The sequence below is a fragment of the Rhea americana genome, unplaced genomic scaffold (genome assembly GCF_003343005.1).
Source record: "Rhea americana isolate MKP2758 unplaced genomic scaffold, rheAme1 scaffold_83, whole genome shotgun sequence".
NCBI lineage: Eukaryota > Metazoa > Chordata > Aves > Rheiformes > Rheidae > Rhea > Rhea americana.
In genome coordinates, this window is record NW_028187012.1 from 881,872 (window position 1) to 903,640 (window position 21,769).

Sequence of the window (21,769 nt, forward strand, 5' to 3'; positions counted from 1 at the left end):
GCATTAGTTGTGGTTTGGCACAGCTTCACTTTGGCTGCTTTTTTTGGATGGAGTGCAGGACTTGGAGAGCTGCCAGCAGTGCTGATAAAGTGAACCAAACCATAAAATGTAACATGCACAGGGGAAGAAAAAAATACTGTTGGCATGAAAATGCTGTCGGCAATAGCACAGCATCCTCACATAGTTTTAAACACCCCTATATTATCGCATAATACTTTTAAAAATCTTTAGTACAGTATAAACTTAAATAACAAGAATTAACAGCTGACAGCTGCTTCCATTATTGCTTCTTTTCCTCATCTTCGTTAGCACTGTTCCTTGTTAAATACCTTCCCTACAGTGACAAATGTCTAGCACAGTGCATGCTTAATACACCAAGCTAATGTAACTCCCCTAAGATTTTTTTTCAGTGTACTAACTACCATTCAGAATTGATTTATAGTCTGTGCCTGTGGCGCTCTATTCATGCCATGTGAAATCCAGAGAAGCCATATACTTTACTTCCTGTGAAAACACTAACGATTCCAGAAAAACTGTTTACCAAGCATAAAAGAAGAGTATTGGTCCCTCATCCAGCACCTGCAATGTAATAAAATGGCTCCATTCCTATTACTGAGCCAGAATTGTCAATACGAGCACAGAATTATTTTTACTTGTGTATGGTGCAAGGCTAATTACTCCAGCTTTGGTTCTTTATAGATCTACTATAAATTTTCAGTCCAAAATCTATAATCAGAGGTAACAACTATACACCAGCACATGCATGCTACTGCTAATTTGTCTTTAAACCTCAATTCYAACACCTAGGACTTGTAAGCATTATTCTTGTTTCTGTAAACAATTCAGAACTTAAAAATGGTATTCTCGTTTCCTTTCTGGTTGTCAGCCGTATACTTTAACGATATGTGCTGAATGACTATTGGCCAGGCTGGATCAGAGTACAGTGGTATCCAAAGAACTTTGGCACATGTCTCCTAAAGAAGGACCTTGTGCTCTGTGTCCTTGTCCTCTGTACTGGAGTATGCATCATGATGGTGGTGCAAGATAAAAGGAGAGGCATAAAACTGAGATTCAAGAACRAGTTCATTYTTGAGCACAAAATCATGACACACGAAGGAAAAAAGTCGTATCAAATTSTACTCAAAATGYAGCAGAAATAACTAGCCTTGAAAACATGCCAAATATTGCTTTTACTTGCCAATCTTCYGATACGCTTGCTCCAGTGGGATAACAAATTTAACAGCGTGTCCATCTGCAGCTTGCCTTTCTCAGGTGCTGAGAGGAAATAATAAAACCTACAGAATAGCACCTAAATCCTCACCCTCTCAAATGAGGATTCAATATACATTCATCTCRGCCTTAGAAAGGAGAAAATTCTTGCTTGGTTACCTGTGTCATTCCTTCAAGTAAAAAGGCCCCAAAATCTAACTAGTTTTGGAGTCTGCCAGCAGATATGGGGCAGGCTCAGTGTCAAGTAGTTATGCAGGGACATGATCCTCTTGCCAAAAAGCAGGCTGGCTGAAACAACTTCTGTGATCTAAAGGCATCATCTCTAACTGGCCTAGTCCTTGCTCTGAGCTAACACAGTSTTATCTGCTTTCACTATGGATAGACCTACTGCAGATGGCAGGAGTTTACATATAAAATAATGAATCCTCTACAGAGGATGGCCTGGATCCATGATCACAGTCACTGAAAAATACACTGTGCTCATATTCCTACTCAGTTTCTGAAAGGCTCATAGATCCCTAACAGGATTTTATCAGAAGCAGACAACTACAGAGGACAACTTTTTTTTTTTTGGTAATAGATAGTGCAATGAATTTTGGTTACTAAACCATCTCTGACAGGATGATGCACTAACATATAGTACAAAACAGTTTACTTATCTCTGAAATGTTTGCCGACTAGGTTGCTATCTTGCCAGTTTGTTCTCCAAGACTGCATGTCATCTGACCGAAAAGATGCATCAAAACCTCTTGTAAGCACCTCGTCTTCCTAAAGATACAGCCTCTTAACATTATCTACCTTGCATATTCACTGTTAGATTTGTCTCAGCCTTCTAAGATTTCTGACTTTTTAGCTGAAAAGTGGAGTATGCAAAGCAGTATGCAAAGGCAGTTTGCAGTATGCAAAGGCTGTTCCRCACTTCTGCCTAGGAGAGTCTAAGACATGAAGACCACAGTGTTACCGCCTGTTATTTATGATATATGCAGTTGACTTCATGGGTGAATGCCTTCTTCATCTGAAGAGGCTCTTTGTCAGCAWGAAAAATGCTGTGGTACAGTTCTATAGACAGCATCTAATTCTAGCGTTTATCTACCCGACAGGAATTACTGCAGTTAGTGAGAACTACTGGTAGCGTCTGGTGCTAGAAGCCTGGAGGGCCCCCTTGATGGGGAGACCACCAAGGATAGGAGAGAAGAGTAAGATAAAGGAAAATAGGAGAAGAAAGCAGATAACAAAGTAAGGCAGATATATAGAGGAAAAGGAAGATGATAAAAGCGTAATCAACTAGCAACAATATCTCATCAATTACAAAAGGAAAACCAGACTTCAAGAAAAATGCTTTTTTTKGGGGGGGGGGRGRATAAATTAGGTCTGGCAAAATTTAGGAATCAAGAAGTTGTATTCTATCCTTGTTAATGACCCTTTCAAACYTATTTCTGAAATGAAGCTTTTTGATCACAATCATTTTATGTACAAGTACTGAGGCAACCTTGAAAAGAAAAGAATTCTGCAACTGAATCAGCTAGGGAAGTAAAACACAAAGCTAGTGAAAAGAAAAATCACCATTCCCTTTGGCTATCGTTAAGGAAAATCTAACGATTGGTGATCAATGCCAAGAGATTATAATTGACCAGCAGATGTGTCATGCAGGCTATCTGAAGGAAATCTGCCTACCTAGTATGACCTTAGAAGATATCCTGAAGGAATCTGGTCCTTCAACCATTACAGGCAAAAAAGCATTGCTATTCTCACTTTATTAAAAACTAGATATAGTTGGAAAATCTACAATTCTTTTTTAGCAAAGTATCTCCATTCTAAAAATATTACTCAAATCATCATTTTAAGGCAATCATTTTCATTTTACAAATAATAAAAATGAGGCAGAAAGAAACACTGCCTGTCTTTCTCCAGATTGCACAGTGAATGAGTGGCAGTGGCAGGAATAAGAAGTCCTGCCTGCCAAGTCTCTTGTTGTAACTGCTAGACTGAACTTGATCTTCCAAGAGGCTATGTTACCACAGCAGCAATATTCAATATAACTAAAGTTTAAAAGTAAGTGGGATAGTGCAACGGCAGGGCTCTGCCAGCTTGTAAGGATCACTTGGCATCACTTTCATTGCTTGCACCTCAATGAGCACTAAGCATGTATATGTGTATCCCGTACTGTATTCCAAACATTGTAACCCTATAAATGTTAGCATGATACTGGCCAAATCTTGCAGGATCAAACATCTTTCAGGAAAGGTGCATTTTAATCTCAGCTGTTCTCCTTAGCAAAATAGCAAAGAGATTTACCACTGATGATTAAATATCTATACATTTATGGTGAAGATGTCACCTACCCAGACCTTTTCCCTTCATGTGAAAACCAACTGAACAAAAAGCACTGCTGAGAGAAGGGACTGTAAAATGCTTACCAATGCTGTACAGAAAGGCACTGACAGCAGCATGTGAAAGGCTCATGTCATGAGAGAGGATAGAAAACAGCATGAAATGTATAAGAACAACCCACCAAAAACTCAAAAAACCCCTAAGATCTTGCTGTCAAGCCCCATAAGTCTCATATTTCCAGAGGTGTGCTTCAGCAGCAGTTTTCTGAGTCTATGCTGATACAGAAGCAAGTGATATAAGAAATTTTGTTTGAGCTGGAAAGTTTAGAGTCTATATCTGCAAAAATACTGACTGAAGAAATGAATTGGAAGGAGGAGAGTCAAAACAAAGTATCTACTGTCTTAACTTTATATCAGCATTAAAACATACGAAAGTGGACAAATTAGCAGATTCCAAATGTCTCTGCTAGGAAGTATCAATGCAACTAGCAGATCTAGACTTCTACCCACATCTCTTCCATCTTGCCAAAAAAGATTAAGCATGAAGTACTTTGTGAAGAGCTGATCCAACATCTATTGAGATCAATGGTAAAATAACTGTTACAGGATCAAATCGAAGGTCTCTCTAGACAGTGCCTTCCTTTCCACATGAAGTTTTGCTCAGCACAGTACGTGTTCACTGCTGTTAAGGTAGAATTTCAGTTTCCAGTCTAGGCTGTCCTAACATGCTGCTTCAGATTTCTTCTGGGCTCAAACCATACATGTCTGATCTAAAGCCCTTTTTTCACTATGAAGCTTCAGTTTCAGAATTGAAAGAAGACAGAGAAGGAAAAGTATCCGGTATTTTACTTTGTGTGTTAAAAAGAAATTTGTACATGCTCAAATTCAATCATGGTGATTTATTTTGTCATATAAAGAGGAAAGGAGAGAGGATTGAGAATACTTGCATACAGAAATTTAGGGGTGGGAAAAAACTGCTGTTTTTCTCAGGTTGTTCTGCTGTTTCTCACAGGTGTCTGAAAAGCCACAATAAATTGATGGGAAGATCAGGAACAGAGTCAGAATTTAATCTTTCCTAAACGATTAGGGTGTTTTTGTTGACTGGATCTCTTCTACCTATTAACAGTTTTCTGAAAGTCTTTTCTATTAGAGATTTCCTATCCCACTTTAAGAGTATGCATTTGTCTCTAGTGCTACTAGATTCTCTGTTGATTGCTCCAATACAAAGCAAAAAAAAAAAAAGACATGAAAGGGGAGGAGTTACAATTTGTTTAATGGACCATCTGGATCACATAACAAACAAAACTGCCCATTTAATGAGGTGGGACATATTGCTCTATTTGTATTGTAACTTGCAGCTGCTGTGACAGTCAACTCTACATATTTGCACATTTGGCCACAAACTGGTCTTTATACAGGTGCAAGAATGCTGTGGAAAAGGCTTATTGCTGAAATTCTTATGGAGTTTTCACATATGGCTATATTCTCAGCTACTTGGGGAAAATTAAAAAACAAACAAACAAAAAACTTTGTCATATTTGCAAATTACCCCAAAGCCCTTGATCTCTGCTTGAAGATACTTTGATGCAATAAAGGCCCAGATGAGAAAGTTGCCCATGATTCACAGTTCAAGCTAAAGTCAAAGGAAATAGCAAATATTCTTCAGTATTATACCTATGCTGAAAAATACATTAAATCCTAAGACCAGTTTGCAGTTTGTTCATACGGATTCCCTTTTGGTAGTTATCCTTCTAACAAATGCCACTAGGTCAAAATTGTTTTTAGCATTACCAATAAGTAAAGAAATGAAGCAAAACAGATAATGATTTTAGTTTTTGTTGTAGTAAACAAGCAAAAGAAAAGCTATGTTTAGTTGTTTACCAATCTCTTTATGTTTATTCCTCCATGTATATTAATCACCAATAGACGTCAGTGAGCTATAAACTTCCTCAGTGAACAAACTTAAACCATATACAGCCTTTTGCAGTGCAGTTACTGAAAAGAGGCCCCACAGAAACCAAGTCAACAGCCCTGAAAGCTGCTTTGCAGAACTATTGTTGAGTTTCTCTTGTTGTATGTTGCTACTTAACCATCTCAGATATTTAAACAGAATACTCAGCAGTKCAGAGACAATGTAATCATTCTTTTTGCAGGCTAAATAAGACCACAGTATATWTTTTTTTACTATTAAAAACATTAGGTACCTAGAATAAGACCCATAAGCATTTCTTCTGCCCAAACCATTTCTTCCATTTTTTTTTTCCTCTGCCTCAATGACTTTTAAAATTTCTAGACAGTAAGAGGAAACTTTACCATTTGTAGAACTGAATATAGGCCTGTGTAAGCTTTGGTGTTCCTCCTGGTAACGTATGAAGTCAGCGTCTCTGAATAACCGGTTGGATTGAAGCAGTTTGTTATCTGACAGTGTAATGAGTAACAGTGCACGTGCAGACCTTCAGCCTTGATTAGCTCTGAGCCTGCAGTTTTGTTCTGGCTTTCCAGAATCTGGCAGCATGCGATAACAAGTACATCACATGCAGAATTACAGCAGAATGCCTATGGAATGCTGCGTCTACTTATTCTATATTAATAGTGGCATTATAATCAAAGATGATTTGTTGCTTGTTTGCATTTGGTTATGCTAATATATGAGGTACTTTCCAAACAGGAAAAAAGGTAGACTACTTCTCCTAAAGCATTCGTCATTCAAATCCAAAAAAGCAATGGAGCGCAAATAAGAGGAGAACAAGATACAACAAAACTTACTTCAGCAGAGGGTAGTCACATCTAGGTGATTCACCCTTTGTGTTGTTACAGTGAGAATTTATGAGATGGGGCTTTTGTTTAACTACAATGGACTGTCAGCTCTAATTATATATAGCTAATGTTGAGAACTAATGCACAAGTGGTTGAGGATAATTCTTCCAAGTGGAATATATGAACTGTTTGCAATTACCCTTCATGTGTCATTATCAGTCAGCAAGTTTCCTTGTAGGCATTGTGGCGGACATTTATCCTCACAAAGAGCTTGGAAGAGAAGAGAAAAGAACCCTTGAGGACAAGGTCAAGAACGGTTTCCCACAAATGGAAGCATAAACAAAAATGCAGAAACCGTTACAAGAGACTAGTCAAATAATGTAATGAGGCAAGCCTGAATGGTCRAGCAGATGATAGAAGTGGGTATAACATAGTACAGAAGACAGCAGCGAGATGAAGTAGCATGGACTTTAAAGAGGATTTGAATTTGATTCAGTGGAGGCATTCAAAGAGGAGGTGGCAAAAGTGTCAAGGAGTGATGTGTCATCAGAAAGAATAAGGTAAGAGCAATTGGAACTTAAGTGCYTGCTGAAGCATAGGGTTAGAGAGAAAACAGACACAGAGATCATGGAAGAAGAATTAACAGCACTGTGCTTGGTATGCAGGATGAGCAAGCAAGYGATTACAGGCCTTAGTTAGGGGTATGATGATCTAGACTGAGAACAAGGAGAAGAAAGGCACCAGCCCAGTGCTCACATAGGAGGGAAAAGAARGGCTAACGTTTTATGCTCAAGTTTATAAAAAGATCCTCATCCAGAAAGCCTCAGAGACATAGGCTGATGAAGATTGGACAGAAGGCTAAACATTTTTAAAAAAGGAGATGGAGAGAGAGGTTTAATYATTATTCATTAGTGAAGACAGAAGGGGTCATCTTAAATAACCCTGTGGATGGAAAAGGACAGGGCCATAAAGGACTTAAAATAGACCGTATCTGCAGAGCAGGGTGGAAGTGCTCTGCCCTGTGGTCCCAGGCTCTTTGCACGCACCCTAATGTAGCCTGATGGCCAAACAAGGGCTCCCTGTAGTCCTGTCACACTGGCCCTCAGCCCCTGTCTGCAGCCARAATTTATGTTCAGAGGGAATCTGGGCTGTCCTTCACTGCAGACAAATATACAGAGCAAAGAAAAAAGAAAGACAGCCTGTTAGAAGAGAATACAGTGAGATTGTCCAGAGAAGTCCCAGGAAACTCGTATTAATGTGTTGTCAAGGAGGAAGATGGGATCAATACCACTAAGAGAAGCAGAGAGGACAGGAGGGCAGAAGTTACCTACAAGATACATCTGAGAGCTTGGTTGAAAATGGCGTGATAACCATTAGGCGTTGGTGACACCAATGTCGGAAAGACAAGTTTGGGAACTCATTTCAGGTAGCTAATCAATTTGGTATCTTTTGTTTTAGTACATTCACAAAGGAATGTAYCAAATGCACAAGGCTTCACAATTCTAAGCTTTTTCTTCCCGGAGGGAGAAGGGCCTATTCAGTCATTTTTAACTGATTTTTCCTACTTTGTCACCTTCATCTATTGTGGCACATATTTTTCAGAATGAAATGCCTCTAGCCAACTATAGCAGCTCTGCTTTTAGGCCGAGGACAATGTCAAAGGCTTTAGGGGGTCAAAACAACTGAACTAGCTAAGGAGAAATTTCCCAGTGAAAAAGTAGGGAAAATGAAGGCACTGCTGTAGCTTAAAGAGATCATTAGTACAGCAAAAGMCATAGGTCAAATTAATCACTCATTTATAGCAACTGCATATTAGGTACATGTATTAAGGCTCTATTCTTTGTCTTCTGTGCAAATTCATAATAGGGAAACCAAAAAATTAGTTGATTAAATAGGCATAGTTACTCCAAAATGCTGTATCATTTGTAAACAGTAAGTGTGATTGTGATATACACCCAAGGGAGAATTTAGTAATTCCTCATCAGGAAATGCATATTTACACTGCATATTTACACTATGTAGGACAGCATTCAAATTAACTCATCTATTTAACTACTTGTCATCCATTTACTTCACTTCCACAAAACAGAACAGTTTTAATTTGTATTTATTTGCAGTATTTAGAGCAAAGAAAGCCCAGGTTTTGTTTCACCTCCRTATTCCTGGAGTAACTCCCAGCCACTGCCAAGGCTGGCAGGATCTTAGGCTAATCCTGAGATGCCAGGACAGGGCTTGAATCCAGATTTGGGTCCTGTCACCCAGTTAATGACTATAACGCCCAGATTCCACGAGAAATCCTGTGCTTTCTACCTTACCCAAATTAAACCACCATCCACCTCACTTTCTGTCACATTAGGAAAGAGTATCACCAGACATACTGGCATCTTCTCAGGAGACCAATTTCATTACCTCCCACAACGGGCTTGTTCTGCAATTCCTTCATGCAGCGCAAAAAATAGTGTGACCAGGTAGTGCACAACAGCAGTTGAGCGGCCAGCCACAGACTCAGAGTAGCCCCATCCCAATTGGGATCATTTTGTGCAGAGAGCATTTTTATGTCACGTACTGTAGCCCCAAATCACACAGGGTGACGTGCAATGTCATGACAGGCTATAAATGAGTTTCCTGGGCACAGCACTACCAACCTGTCTCCTATTCTCTTTGAGAGAAGCCCGATTAAGACAAGCGATAAAATCCCACTGTTGCTTAATGACCCGTACCAGCATGTCGTACAAGGCTGGTTTCTGCGAGACCTCTGTACCTCCTATCAGTCCTAAAAAGAAGCTGTTGCTGAGGGAGGGAATTCTAGGTCATGCGTATAGTCCTGACAAAGATTTTGGATCTGAAATTTAACTGAAGGGTCACATGCCCCTTGAAGCTTCCCTACAAGTAAAATGTCCTCTAAAAGCTTCTTTAAAAAGTCTGCGAGAGAGTAATCTGAATCCTGTTGGCTAAAGGTAAAGTGTTTAATTCACAGAACTGCCCTGAAAATATGAGACTAGAGGTTTCTGTAAATTATTGCAGCAGTCATCTGCACTCTGTACCTTATACTTATAAGCTTAGGTTATTTCTGTTCAAGACTTTTAGTGAGTGAATGAATACTTGCTCTCATAACAGATTCAAATTCAATCATCACTGCATGCCTCTATCTACTCATCCACCCAACTGCAGGCTTTTTGGGCATGTGTTCAAATGCTTAATCTAGCAGGAGGGGATGGTTTCTATCAGTTCCCAAAGTTATGTCTCAGTCTAGCGCCAGTAAATTTAGTGTTGTAAGCAGATCAGATGCAGAAAAGCTTTGTTCTGCTCCAAAATTTAGCTTAAATTAATATATATATACACTTTTAAGAATTACAATTTTTTGAAGATGAACACTGGTATTTTTTGTTTTCCTATAAAACCTTGAAGATTCACATGAATTTGTGAAAGTACATGCCTTTTGCTTGTTCCTTTTTTGTGATTCACAGTTCAGTTTGTAATCCATTGCAGAAATGATATATCAAAATAAGCTTTTAGCAAGTGTTTGTTTTATTTGGGATTCATGCATCTTCAAGAAAAAAGCAGCTGAATAGTCATGAGATTCTGATTAAACAGTGAACAAACAAAACACTGACAAATTATTTATAGTCAAGATGTTGGAATTAAACATTGTTACACATGAGCCAAATATTTGGGGTGGGCAACAGAAGACTAACAGCAGATCATTTAAGTAAAACACTATGCTGAGCAACCTGGGAGTTTAAATAGAAGTAGCTTGCTAATAAGTAGGTTTTATCCCATTAGGTGCAAGTAGTTTTTCCCATGATAGAATATTCCATTCTTTTCATAGTCAGTAGATTAAAAACTTCTCTTTACAAGGGCATAGAATTATTTCAGATGATAATGCTGTGCATTTCAGTTATGTCTTGACTTGCATGCATCAACTAATCCTTCCTAAATGTATTTTCAGATAGGAATAATAAGGCTCAGCTATTTCATGGGTAAACAGAGGCAGAGACGAGGAGATTTGCATGAAACCTCAGCAGAGACTTGAGTTTTGAGTTAAGTCCTCTGCTTCATCTGAGGACTGCCCTTCCTTCACTCATAGAATATTTTTAGCAATGTACATGTGTGTGCGTGTGTTTGCATGTGTGTGTATACGCACAGACAGATAAATGCAAACACGCACGCTTAGAGTTTTTGTTTTCATCTCAAAGTTTAATACATGTGCTCAGTGAAGATACTGCTATAGAGAGTTTGTCAGCAGTCGGCAAGCCTGGACCACCCTTAACTTTTCTCACTGAGGAACTATGTTGTCTGGAGACAACTGGGAATGACAAACAGAAGTTCTCCCCAAAGCTGTTAAAACTGAGAAATTCAGCCCATGCGGTCTTTCTGATATGCACAATGGACAATAGCATGGAGTGGCAAGATACATCGGTTTGGCTTCTAATCTTAATTGAGACATTTCCTGTCTCATGTTACACCACTGAGTAACCTCCTTGTTCAGTTTAATATAGGATTTTCAAAGCTTAAAGCTCAGATCTGAAAACTGCATTTTACATCTGTTTACTTCTTGRCCAGAAACCCACTATGACAATGTCAGTAAAATCTTCAGCTAAGATACCTGAAGTGCTCTTGTAGTTTGCTTCTGCATTATTGAARCTTTGAAGAGACAACTGATTCTCAACAACCGCATCACTTCTTATTTCTATTGTTCTTTGGAGTTTTTTTTTTTTGTTTTTTTTTTTTTTTTTTTTTTTTTTTTTTTTTTTTTTTTTTTAAACCATAATGCATGATCTTTCCCCTTATGAAACATTTTATAGAATGTAGGAGAGATCAATTCTTCTGTGGCAGAGTTTTTCAACAGCAGGAAAAAAAACTCACAGAAAAGATGATTTATTCAACTTGTTATTCAGATTTGTACAGTAATTTATATAGAAACCAACTAGTTTTCAYCTCTGTTTTATAAGATACATAGAGCTCTTTACACTGTACTCACCTGGGTTTTAGCTTTGTGTTAAGATGAGAACTCTGCTAATATTACCCTTATGGAGATAGTAAAATTTAAATTTTCATGTGTTTTAGATAAGAAGTATTATGGGCACAATGTTCAAAACTGTCCTAAAATTGTCACATGGGTTTACATTAGCCATGGCTGTACAAAACCAAACCTGCTCGTACAACCAATGGAAGTATAGACAGTAAAAATGTAATCCAAAGAGATAGAAGTACAACAAAAAGGAATTGTTACAATCATGGTAAACAAAGTGAAGGGATTAAAAACCAGTTATAATTAATCACTGGAAAAAAAAAAAGACTACATTAAATGCTTTCATCAGAAATTTCTGAAAAATTGTAGTTTAGAAATCTCCCTCCCTGTTTTTTAAATACCTGGTTCATTGTAAATTATCTTTCTGAATACACTGCAGAAATTAGATTGATTACTTATCTAGTAAAGCTTACTCAAAATGTGATGTTCTTTGCTGGCTTTGATCTACAGACCAGGTGAGTTAAGGGAGTTGAGAAAGGACTACTTCACTTTGAATGATTAACAGTGCTGTACTTCCCATGTCATTGCTACTGTCATTCCCGAAACTCGTCTCCCCCAGATCCTCATAACAAATGGCAGCAGATTGCAATATACCTATTTAAGTGTATTTCAAAAACTCTATGGCCACTTCAACTCTAAAGCAGCTGCTTTTGTGACTCATAAAAGAGCTTTCAAAGCACAGTATTCACACATGGAAAAGCACCTGCCCAGCTTTGGAGAAGACTCGCTCATACTACTTCAGAAGTATTTCAGTTATGTGTGTGTAACCATTATGGCTTCTTTCTAATWGCAACTGCTTCTGCTATACATTTTCTATAAGCTCATGCTGTTTCCCACCCACACTGCCTACGGAATAAAAATGCTTTCCTGTCAAACTTTACAGGGCTGTCTCATCAGAGGTGAACACATAGGCATGCACACAGAGGCTAAAGTTATCTTTAGCAAAAACATTTTGTTATTATTGGTGCTCAGATAACTRCCTTTTATAATGCCATTCAGTAAGAAAACAGATTTTCAAATTGTTTACATAACATGGTTAATGATGGTAAATTCTCACAGGAAACCTGTAGAAATTAAACCATGTTCTGGCAGCCTTTGGTTTAGGGGTCCTGATGTGGTATTTGGCAATAAAATAAATCATGATAAGCATGAAATTTTCTCATACATAACACAAAATACATGTGTTGAGAAAATCAGCTTGAACTCTTCCTCTCTTGTTTAGGACTTGGTTCTACTTTCCCAGAATTGTGACTTTAATGAAGAGGAGGATGTTCCTTAAACTGCTCTGACAGACATGGTAAGAAATGTATATAATCATTTTTGGCAACACACTCAGGAATCTGGAGAGAAGTGAAAATACTCCACTTGTCAAGGTCTGGAAGAATGCATTTGATATTCTCAGTCAGAAAAAATGGTTTCAGTCTGCTAAATATTGTAGAACAAAAGGGAAAAAGAACATCTAGTTTGTGCTTCTAGAACAATGTTTCCAGAAGAATAATTTCCATTCTCAGAAAATAATTTTAGTTTGTTAAAATTAATGGAGATATTTTTAAAATTGGTATAGTTCTCTTATGCTGACAATATTTTCAGTGTTCAAGCCTGGTTAAGATTTTACTAAAAATGGAAGAACATTACAAATGAGCCAAAAGGAGTACAGGTGTTCATGCCTACCACTGCATGGCAGTTATCAAGAACAGATTTGTTCGTAACCTCTGTCTATAAAAATAATGAATTCAAGGATTGATATCCTGTAGATGCTTTTGCCATCACTTCTTTCAAGCATGCCTTGTTTTCTTTGTCAGTCCATACTGATTACAAAACTTTGGCTGTAATATATTTTATAAACAGCCCCCCGTTTATTTGTCTGTCAGACATCCTGTCTGTTTACTCTGAGGTGTCACGACATGGTGTCAAGCACTGTATTTCACCAGTAGGAATGAGTCTGATATTGTTGATGCTGATTTGCAGTATAAGGAAATCAGACTGATTTGACAACTAGAAAAGAAAGCTGATTGTTCGGGAAACAAGCATGTTAGTAATCAGCACTTATCAGGAATGAAATGTAACAAATGCATTGTTGTTAAATAGGAATTTGTTACAACAYACACATCAAATAACAGTTACATAGTTGTGGCCTGTTTTATGAATTCAGCTTACAAGAATCTGTCTGGCAGCAGCAAACCAACAATAGCACAGTGAAACAACCAGAGGAAAACACAGCAGCAACAGAAAACCTTATTTGCATCGGGGCAGGGCCCAGGAAAATGCTCGAGTCCAGGTTATGSTTTTGTCCAGTCTTGCTAGCACAGGTGTTGAGATGTACCAACAGTGAGTTTTGTGTCTATATAGGGGACCCCTCTCCAAAGAATTTGATGGCTGCCATGATAGCTGTAAAGCTTTCAATGTTGTGTCCCTATATGTACACCATATGGCACGCCATGGATCTTGCTTTATGGATTTGGGATATGAAGAGTACATTTTGGTTGCAGGTAACATGGTCACTTCTCCTGTGTATGGTCAGGGCCGCCCTTTGCCCTGTCCCTTTACCATATGTTTCATTAGTCCAGCCAAATGCACCAGGAGATTAGCAGTTTCATGCTCCCCAAGGGGTGAATGCACTACAGCTTGCAGCAGTAAGCTACTTTCGTGGGCAGATGCATATGTGCTGGTGGTGATGCTGCTTCAACCTGCAGGAGCCTGGAAAAACTCCAGTGCAGGGTCAGTATGGGACACCGCCGGCAGCAATGGCTCCAAAGGAGGGTGTGTTTACGCAAGCTTTTGCAGGCAAAGAGGAACCTTGCTCCTCCTGTGCTCCCAGCCAAGCAACTGTGTGACTGGCTTTTGGCATGCGGGAGAATATGAGCTAATACCTTTAATTCAGCCTGGAGTAAAGGCAGAACAATTTTGTTCCTACCTGCAAAAAACTCCTTAAGCATACCCTATGGGACCAGCCTCATTAGTCTGGAGAGGGTTGCAAGCTAGTACAACCATACAGCTTCTGAAGTAGCACTGGCCTCTCCCTGCCAGCTCCAAGCACTGGGAGAGCGAGCAGACACCTGTCTGTACCCAGGACATACACATGCCCTCAGGTCCTATGCGCCTACTGGCAGCACTCCTTAAGCAAGCTGTGGTTTTCACCAGCAAATAAAGGCTTTTTCCACTCCTGTTTGGCCAAAACCTAATTGACTGGAAGAATGATTTGGAAGCTCAAGTACACCACAGTTGCTCCCAGCCTAACTCCCACCCAAGGCCTGAGCTTGCTCAGCTCYGTTAAGGAGCTGTCATTCATAGCGCTGAGTGACTTCTACATCTGAGCTATCACCAGTCTCTCTTTCTGTGGCTAACAGAAAAAGGCAAGGCTCATTAAGCTTCACTAGCCAGGTTTCTCATTGCCTTATCCATGACTACCTTATGGATGACACTATTAGCCACTACTCTGCACTGAGCAGTATAAAATTTGAGAAGAGCTTTTCCATTTGTCAGCATGCTCTAACTCAATTTTAAATAACATCACTACTCAGAGGAAAAAGTAAGAATAGGATGGTGTCACTAGTGATTACAGCACTAAGTTCCCAGGAGACAGAGATTTCCTAAGTGACACTCAGCAAATCATGCAGCCTGTAGTTCCACAATTTAAGCCACCTTAAGACAGCATTACAACCACTTGCCCTCCCATTTCCCCTTTAATCCTGCTAGTSATTCTTGTTCTCTCTCCTTCATTGGTACTTAAAATGACCCAGTTCTGGGTGCTAAACTAGCCCCAAACTAGTCCTATTAGAAAATTAGAAAACAGGTGGTTTTCTGCTGGTGGGCTTCCCTGAGCCAGCTCACAGGAGGAGCAGCCAAGCACTCAAGCTGCTCCAAAGGAAAAGGCAGGTGCACATGGACAGAAGCAGTAGGACCACAGCATCACTGGCTCGGCTGATCTAAACCAACACAAAGCTGTATCCCAAGTTTCCTTCTGCCTTTGCCTGTTAYGCATAACATGCGGACAAACAGCATTTCTCTCCCTCATTGCGTTAATCTTTCCAATATTGCTAGTTTTCTGAATTTCTCAATTATTGTGGGAGTGGGTCCATTTAACACCTGCTTGTTTATAGGGCTAGTCTACAGAACATCCTCTCTCTTTAATGAATCAAGAGTACATGGGATGTCAATCAATAATTATTTCTTGACCGCCCCAACTTATCTGAATTTCAAAGAAGCACTAATCAACTGTTTGGTCACTAGAGAGCAACTGTGAAGAGGCATAAGCTTTAGGCAAAGATAAATGATTTTTGCTCCAGGAAATGTTTGTCTGGTATGCTAGGGCAATAGGTTTCAGCATCAACTGTCCRACTGAGTGGAAGATACCTAACCTCAGAGAGGACAGGTGAACACCCTTGGCTTCATTTCTCCAGATTAGCTCCTCTGACACACTTTGTTCCCACTTACAACAGGCCACCTTGCTTCTTGTAAGCAACCCTCAGAGTCCTCTAGGCACTGAACCCAAAGCTTGTCACCAGCCTCAGACAGAGCCAGTTTGCTTTAACTTGTTTGAGCACTTGGCACAAAGGGAGGAGGGTCTCCTTCTACAGGCAGTGGTGAAAGAGTCTCAAGAGGAGTTGATGCTCGATGCCTTTCTTGCCCTGAGGCAAGGGGAGACAAATGCAGAKCATGGTGCTGAGCTTGGCACATTCACATTCAGCATTCAAATTTCCACAATGCTTCCAAACAGCTCCATCCCAGCAAAACAATGATTTTGTAGGAAAGAGATTGAAGGGCAGTCCTAGGTCGCTCTTGTGGTATAAGCATCTTCTACAAGTTTCTCCACCAGCTTATATCCCATGTATACTCCTTCCTTTCTCTGTGTCATTGGAAGAAGACATTTACATGTAAACAGTTCTGAAAGTCCATTTCCACCCTTAAAAGCCCTCTTTGCTGTGATGTAGAAAAATACACCARCCAGTTCATGATGCCAAGCCTAATTGTCCCATTCCTGTGTCATACCTTACTAGTAGAAATTTCTTGGGCATTGAATAGCTGTTCATAYCATTCAACAGTTCCAAACACATGAAGTTCTGTGCCATGACTCTGTTTGCTATTTTCCCTATATAAAAAAGTTTGTAGGAAAGCACACTGCTGAGAAGAGAAGATCATTGAAAAYAAATAGCAAATGAGGGGAAATAGAACTTTCACATGGAAATTTATCCACTTTATTAATCTTCTTGTCATAGTCAGAGAGAGATCACCATTAACCATGAGTACTACAGCAGTGCAGCCATGGGACTCTACTGCATGAGGCATTGTGCAAATATAGAACCATGATTTAAATCCTTGCCCTGAACTGTTTGGAGTGATCGGACAGGCACTGATTGGAGAAAAGGAAAACACAAAAGCAGAACAGTGATGGTGGCAAATAGACTGTCATTACCACCTACGTTTTGGAGAGGGAGGCTGACAGGGGAAGAAAAAGTGCAAGGTAAAGCAGCTATACGGAGAAACAGGAAAGTGCAAGAGCTTAAGACAGAAAAGGCTAAGAAAGAGAAATGCGGAAGGRTGCTAGGGTGGTGAGACTGGGGCCATAGATTTATTCCAAGCCAGAAACAGACATACCTAGGACAGTCTTAACATCTGGTTTTGTTATAACTGTGTTGTGTGGGTGCAACTACTATAGATTTCATCTTAAAATGCTGTTCTCCAKATTTTTCAATGAGAATGATCAAGGCTTGGTAAAACTATTTTGAATGAATGATTTTCATGTCAAAAACGGAGGTTTTCAGAATGATGTTCAGGACTTCACAACACTACATTTTTGGTGAATCCTTGTATTGGGAAAACCTTCACGAAGTATTTTGTTTCTGGTCTTAATCTGAATCTTAATCTTTAATTTCTGGGCACCATTAACCTAGGAGTACCCAGGTTTTGGGATGGCAGCACCCCATAGGAGAGGCAGCCCTGCTCAGGAGCGCCACTGCAAGGGGACACCCAAGAGGGCTGGGAGCACCATGTTGGGCTGAGATGGACACAGGAGTTAGTGCTGACCTCAAACGCAAAGTTTGGAAATTGCATATTTCATTTTAGAAATATCAAAACAATSTTCTGAAATTTCTGAAGTAAGTTTTTAGAATTTTCTTTCCACTAAAGACTTTGGTTTCAGAACAGAAAGAAGTATCAAGATATCAGAATTTTTAATAGGACAAACGTCCCTGTTTGGAGAACTTACACAGAAGAACTATGGCAGAAACATGTTAGTCTCCAGCAAGAAATGGAGTTAAAAAACAACTCCTTCTCTCCTTCCCTCTCCCTCCGCAAAACACCAACAAAACCACAACAACTTAGACTGCCATCAGGCCAGCCAGCATTTCATACTAAATGACTGCTCTTAGCCACCCCAGGCCATTCAGCTGAATTAAGTCAAAGGGACTGCTGGCAGGCCTAAAAATAGGAATGCGTTTAAGAGGTTAGCTGGGTATGTCGCTGCAGTTAAAAAAAAAAAAAAAAAAAAAAAAAAAGGAAATAGGAGAGGCATCAATCTGGAATTGAAAATACCATCGATATCTTCAAGACACAAAATATAATTGGAATTAATAATTAATTCTGGTATAGAGTGCCTTGCATGAAGCTTAAGAGAGAGCAAAGTTAAGAGTTACTAATTCTTCCTTCCTATTATTTTATATTTCCGTGAAAGTAGATTCAGTAATCAAGAGGAAGAGAGATATGAGGCGCTGTACTGTGGGAGGGGGTGTCATAATAAAGAAAACGAGGAATAACTACAGCACACAGTGAACTGCCACAGCAAGGATGACATATGGGTACAGCTAGAATTCCTTGATAAGTGTTCTACTTTGTATTATCACCTTGGTGATTTTCAGTACTTCGATTTTGTGACAAGCCTTCCTGCACAGTCTCATTAATATTTTTCCTCCCTCTAATACTGTGTCTCTAAGCAGCAGCAGTATTTCTTCCTGCCAACTTTCAGAAGGAAAGGAAGACACCCCCTCAGCAGTGGAAATCTGTTGTGTGTACTGTTGTAACACTCTCACTTTCTTTTCCTCGCTCCATAATCTATGTTCTAAATGAAAGATGCCCACAATGGCTCTTCTGGGCTTGTTCTGGTTAGCTGGAATCATCCTCAGGGTAATATATCATTCGATCAATGCCGGTCTGAGGACGAATCCATCCAAAAGGYGGGCAAAAAAGCCTCTAAGGTTTGTATCAAGAGACCTAGGGAAAAACTAATTGCAAAGACCGCCAGACATGTTTCCAAATGTAGACATAGTTTCTAATGCTATGCATACCTTTTGAAAGAGTTGGATTATATCTACTGCAGAGAAGGTAGAAATAATACTCTATATAATAAATTCTGAAATGTGTTGGCAGAGAGGAAGCAGAACACATATTGATTTTCCTTTTAGATAAGCCACATGTTTCGGTAGCAACATGCCAGATTTCCTCTCTTTCCCTCTGTCTTCATTGTTTTCTTTTTTTCTCCTGTTTTTCTTGTAATGTTCTTCAACGCAGCTCTACTCTGCAGCATAGTGTAACATACACATTAGAACTGAGTTGAATGAGTCGGTTCGGGCACCAGAAGCAGTCTAGGCACAGCAGTACAGAAGATAAACTAGTCTATGTGAAAATCAGTATCACCATGGCAAAAGCACAGCCAGTACCTGAGCTTGCCTGTTTCTGCCCTGTGCTGCAGCCAGCAGACCAGGCAAGCAGCACTGGCTTTTCCTCTCCACTAGGTCCTAATTCCTTCACATGCCACACCAGCCCTCAGCCACAGGGAAGAGTGGCTGAGCAAGCTTGGAAACTTTCTCTCAGACTCCCCCTTATTTTCCACGTTTACTCCTTTTGTCTCTCATATGGGCAGTGTTACCCACTCCCAGCACTATAATACTTGGCCCTCATGACTCTGCTAGAGGTCCTTGTTGTACAGTCACTGTTACCTCTTTAATATTGGTCTTCAGCTGCACGTGAAACATTTAGAGCTAATTCAGCTCTAGCAGTGTCAAAGAAGGATGCAAAATAAATAACATCCTTCTCTATGCTCCAGCTGTCCCACTGCAGACAGACTGACTCGTCCTAGACAGGGTCCTGAATGTATCTTCACGTAACTAGTGGTGAAGGGGGAAATCTTAGAAGGAAATTTGCAGCTAAAAAGTAGGATGTGCTATCATACCTGCTTTAGTTACCTGTGCTAACACCAAAGGAGCTTTCTTGCATATCAGAGCATTCACTGCCCTATGCCATTTCGATGTGCTCCAAAAGTCTTAATTAGCTGCTCACAGAGACATTGTGTTACATCAGCCTGGTAATTTCAAAGTGTATTCTATGGTAAGGTCCATCCAAGAGGGAAAAATAGTGGCAACCTTCCATCCCACAGGAAGCACAACAGCCATCAACCAGGGTATGCATCTGCAGCACTGATCAGAGAGAAGAAAGATCTTTCTCCACAGCAAAGTGGTAAGTCACTGTGAGGAGCCATGTCTACCTCTTTATCAGTGTTTCATCCTCACACTGAGAGGAGAGGGAGGCTCTGCCAGTATGTATGCCAGAAGAAGTATAATTATGCTAATGCGTTTTAATAAGCATTATGTACAAAATTATATTTTGATAGACCAAAATAACTCTCATCCTAATTACAGATATCTGAAGCAGCAGATATTACCCACTCATTCGGGGCTCAAACCTTCGAGCCGCGAGGCAGTTTTAGACATGCTTGAACTCCTGCTCCAGATGGAGCCTGTCTTTAACAACAAGTGAAGACCACACAGAAGTTATGGGCTCAGTACAGAGTTTACCTGTGAAATTCTACTGCCTATATTACTGCAAGAGATAAAATAGATGATAGAAAAATGTTCCTTCTAGGCTTAGAAATCTCGCAACCAACTAATCCCCATGTTCCAAAAGGAGGCTCCTGAGTGAGCCTGTAACTACTGCACTCAACCAGTTCATCATCTGAAAGTTTCAAAACAGGCATTGTACACCCAGGGTACTCTCACAATAGCCATTAACCCAGAAAAACAAGCTGGTTGCTTCATCAACCTAATAGACAGCAGCAGACTAAGTCATTACCAATTAAAGGCCAACAGCATTTAAAACCAGTAAAAAAGTGCCTATTTCAGACTATTTTTAATTGTTGAATACATTTAGAGAAATCAAGCCACCATCCCACTAGTTCTCTGCTCCACACCTCATCCTTCCCCTTAAATYCGTAGGGATTGCACAAGGTTTATCTCTGGGAATATTCTGTGCCGGATCAGCACCAGACGGTTTCCAAAACCACGTTCGGACAGCCTGATCTGAAGCCCACGCGTGCGAGTCGTGAGAGTTTTCTGGTTATTTCAGTGGGCATCGGTTGGGCTGTACATATCCTTGTCAAAAAAGTCACATCTGACAAATAAATATCTCTGGTGTTCACTGATTTCATAACTTTGAAACAGCTAGAGTGTGCAGTCAGAGTTTGCCAGATTACTCTGCCTACCTCCTGCACACACAGTGTTATCAGTGCTGTCTGCAGATGAGTAAGACAGGGTTAAAATTAAGTTTAAAAACTTGTTGACATTGAAAGTTAAACTCTTCTGACACATGCAGACATTATTATTGAGCAGTTTCATAGTCCCTTATATCTGCAAAGAACCATGCAAGCCCTGGCTATTAAAAAGCGGGGAAAAAAAGAAAAAGAAAAGAAAAAGAATATGMAGCTCCACGGCTGAATCTCAGATGGTTAGGGCTTGCTATGACCTCTGAAGAACTGTGTTTTTTCTTTTTTAAAAGAAACCCTGAAGAAACTTTAATTCTAATAGCTCGAGTGTTTAATTCTAATGAAGTCTTTAGCTAGAACAGTCACTTCAATTAACTTGTACATTTTGCTATTGCTACTGCATTTTTTTCTGATAATAGAGTTAAAAACACACTTCCGTAACATAAATAACAACAACAAAAAAGAAGTAATTCATCGCAGTACAGATAAAGTATTCCCCGAGCTGGCCATTTTTGTCTGTGTCTAATTATACCTGTTTCATTTGCCTGGACCCTCAGCTGCCCTTCCAAAACACAGACCAACCAAACCCAAATAAATAAAAAGCCGCAACCAGAACCCGCAAAGAAACCAACGTACCACTTTATCAGCTGTGTCCGGCCGGCTTACGCTCAGAGAGCTCCGCTCCCACCAAGCCGCGTGAAGACAGCGGCTAATCCACACGCCCAGACCCCCCCTCCCATCCCCTCCCCGCCCCAGGATAACCCGTTCCTCACCGCGGCGGCTGGCGGGGCATGCACGCCCCGCACCGCGCCTCCCCTCCGGGTACTGCGAGGCGGGCGCCGCCGGGCGCTTCCCACCTTCCCGCTGCGCGGCGGCGGCGGGCTGGGGCGCGGCGCGGCTCGGGGACCCGGCACAGGGCGACTCGGCAGCTCATTGAGCGGCGCGGCGGCG

The 21,769-nt window shown here is 40.2% G+C and overlaps 1 protein-coding gene across 7 annotated transcripts in view; it reads right to left on the reverse strand.

The window, feature by feature from the left end:
* The window catches only part of MARCHF3 (membrane associated ring-CH-type finger 3), a 79,257-nt gene that overhangs the window by 50,519 nt on the left and 6,969 nt on the right, over nt 1-21,769 (reverse strand). Inside the window, exon 1 of one of the 7 annotated variants that reach the window (XM_085323244.1) lies at nt 21,592-21,744. The exons of 2 other annotated variants lie outside the window; for them this stretch is intronic. The gene's annotated coding sequence lies outside the window, so the exon portion shown is untranslated. Of the gene's footprint in view, nt 1-5,873; nt 5,928-21,454; nt 21,531-21,591; nt 21,745-21,769 lie in introns of those variants that run through there. 4 more of the 7 variants (XM_085323238.1, XM_085323246.1, XM_085323239.1 and 1 more) reach the window with 4 other exon arrangements.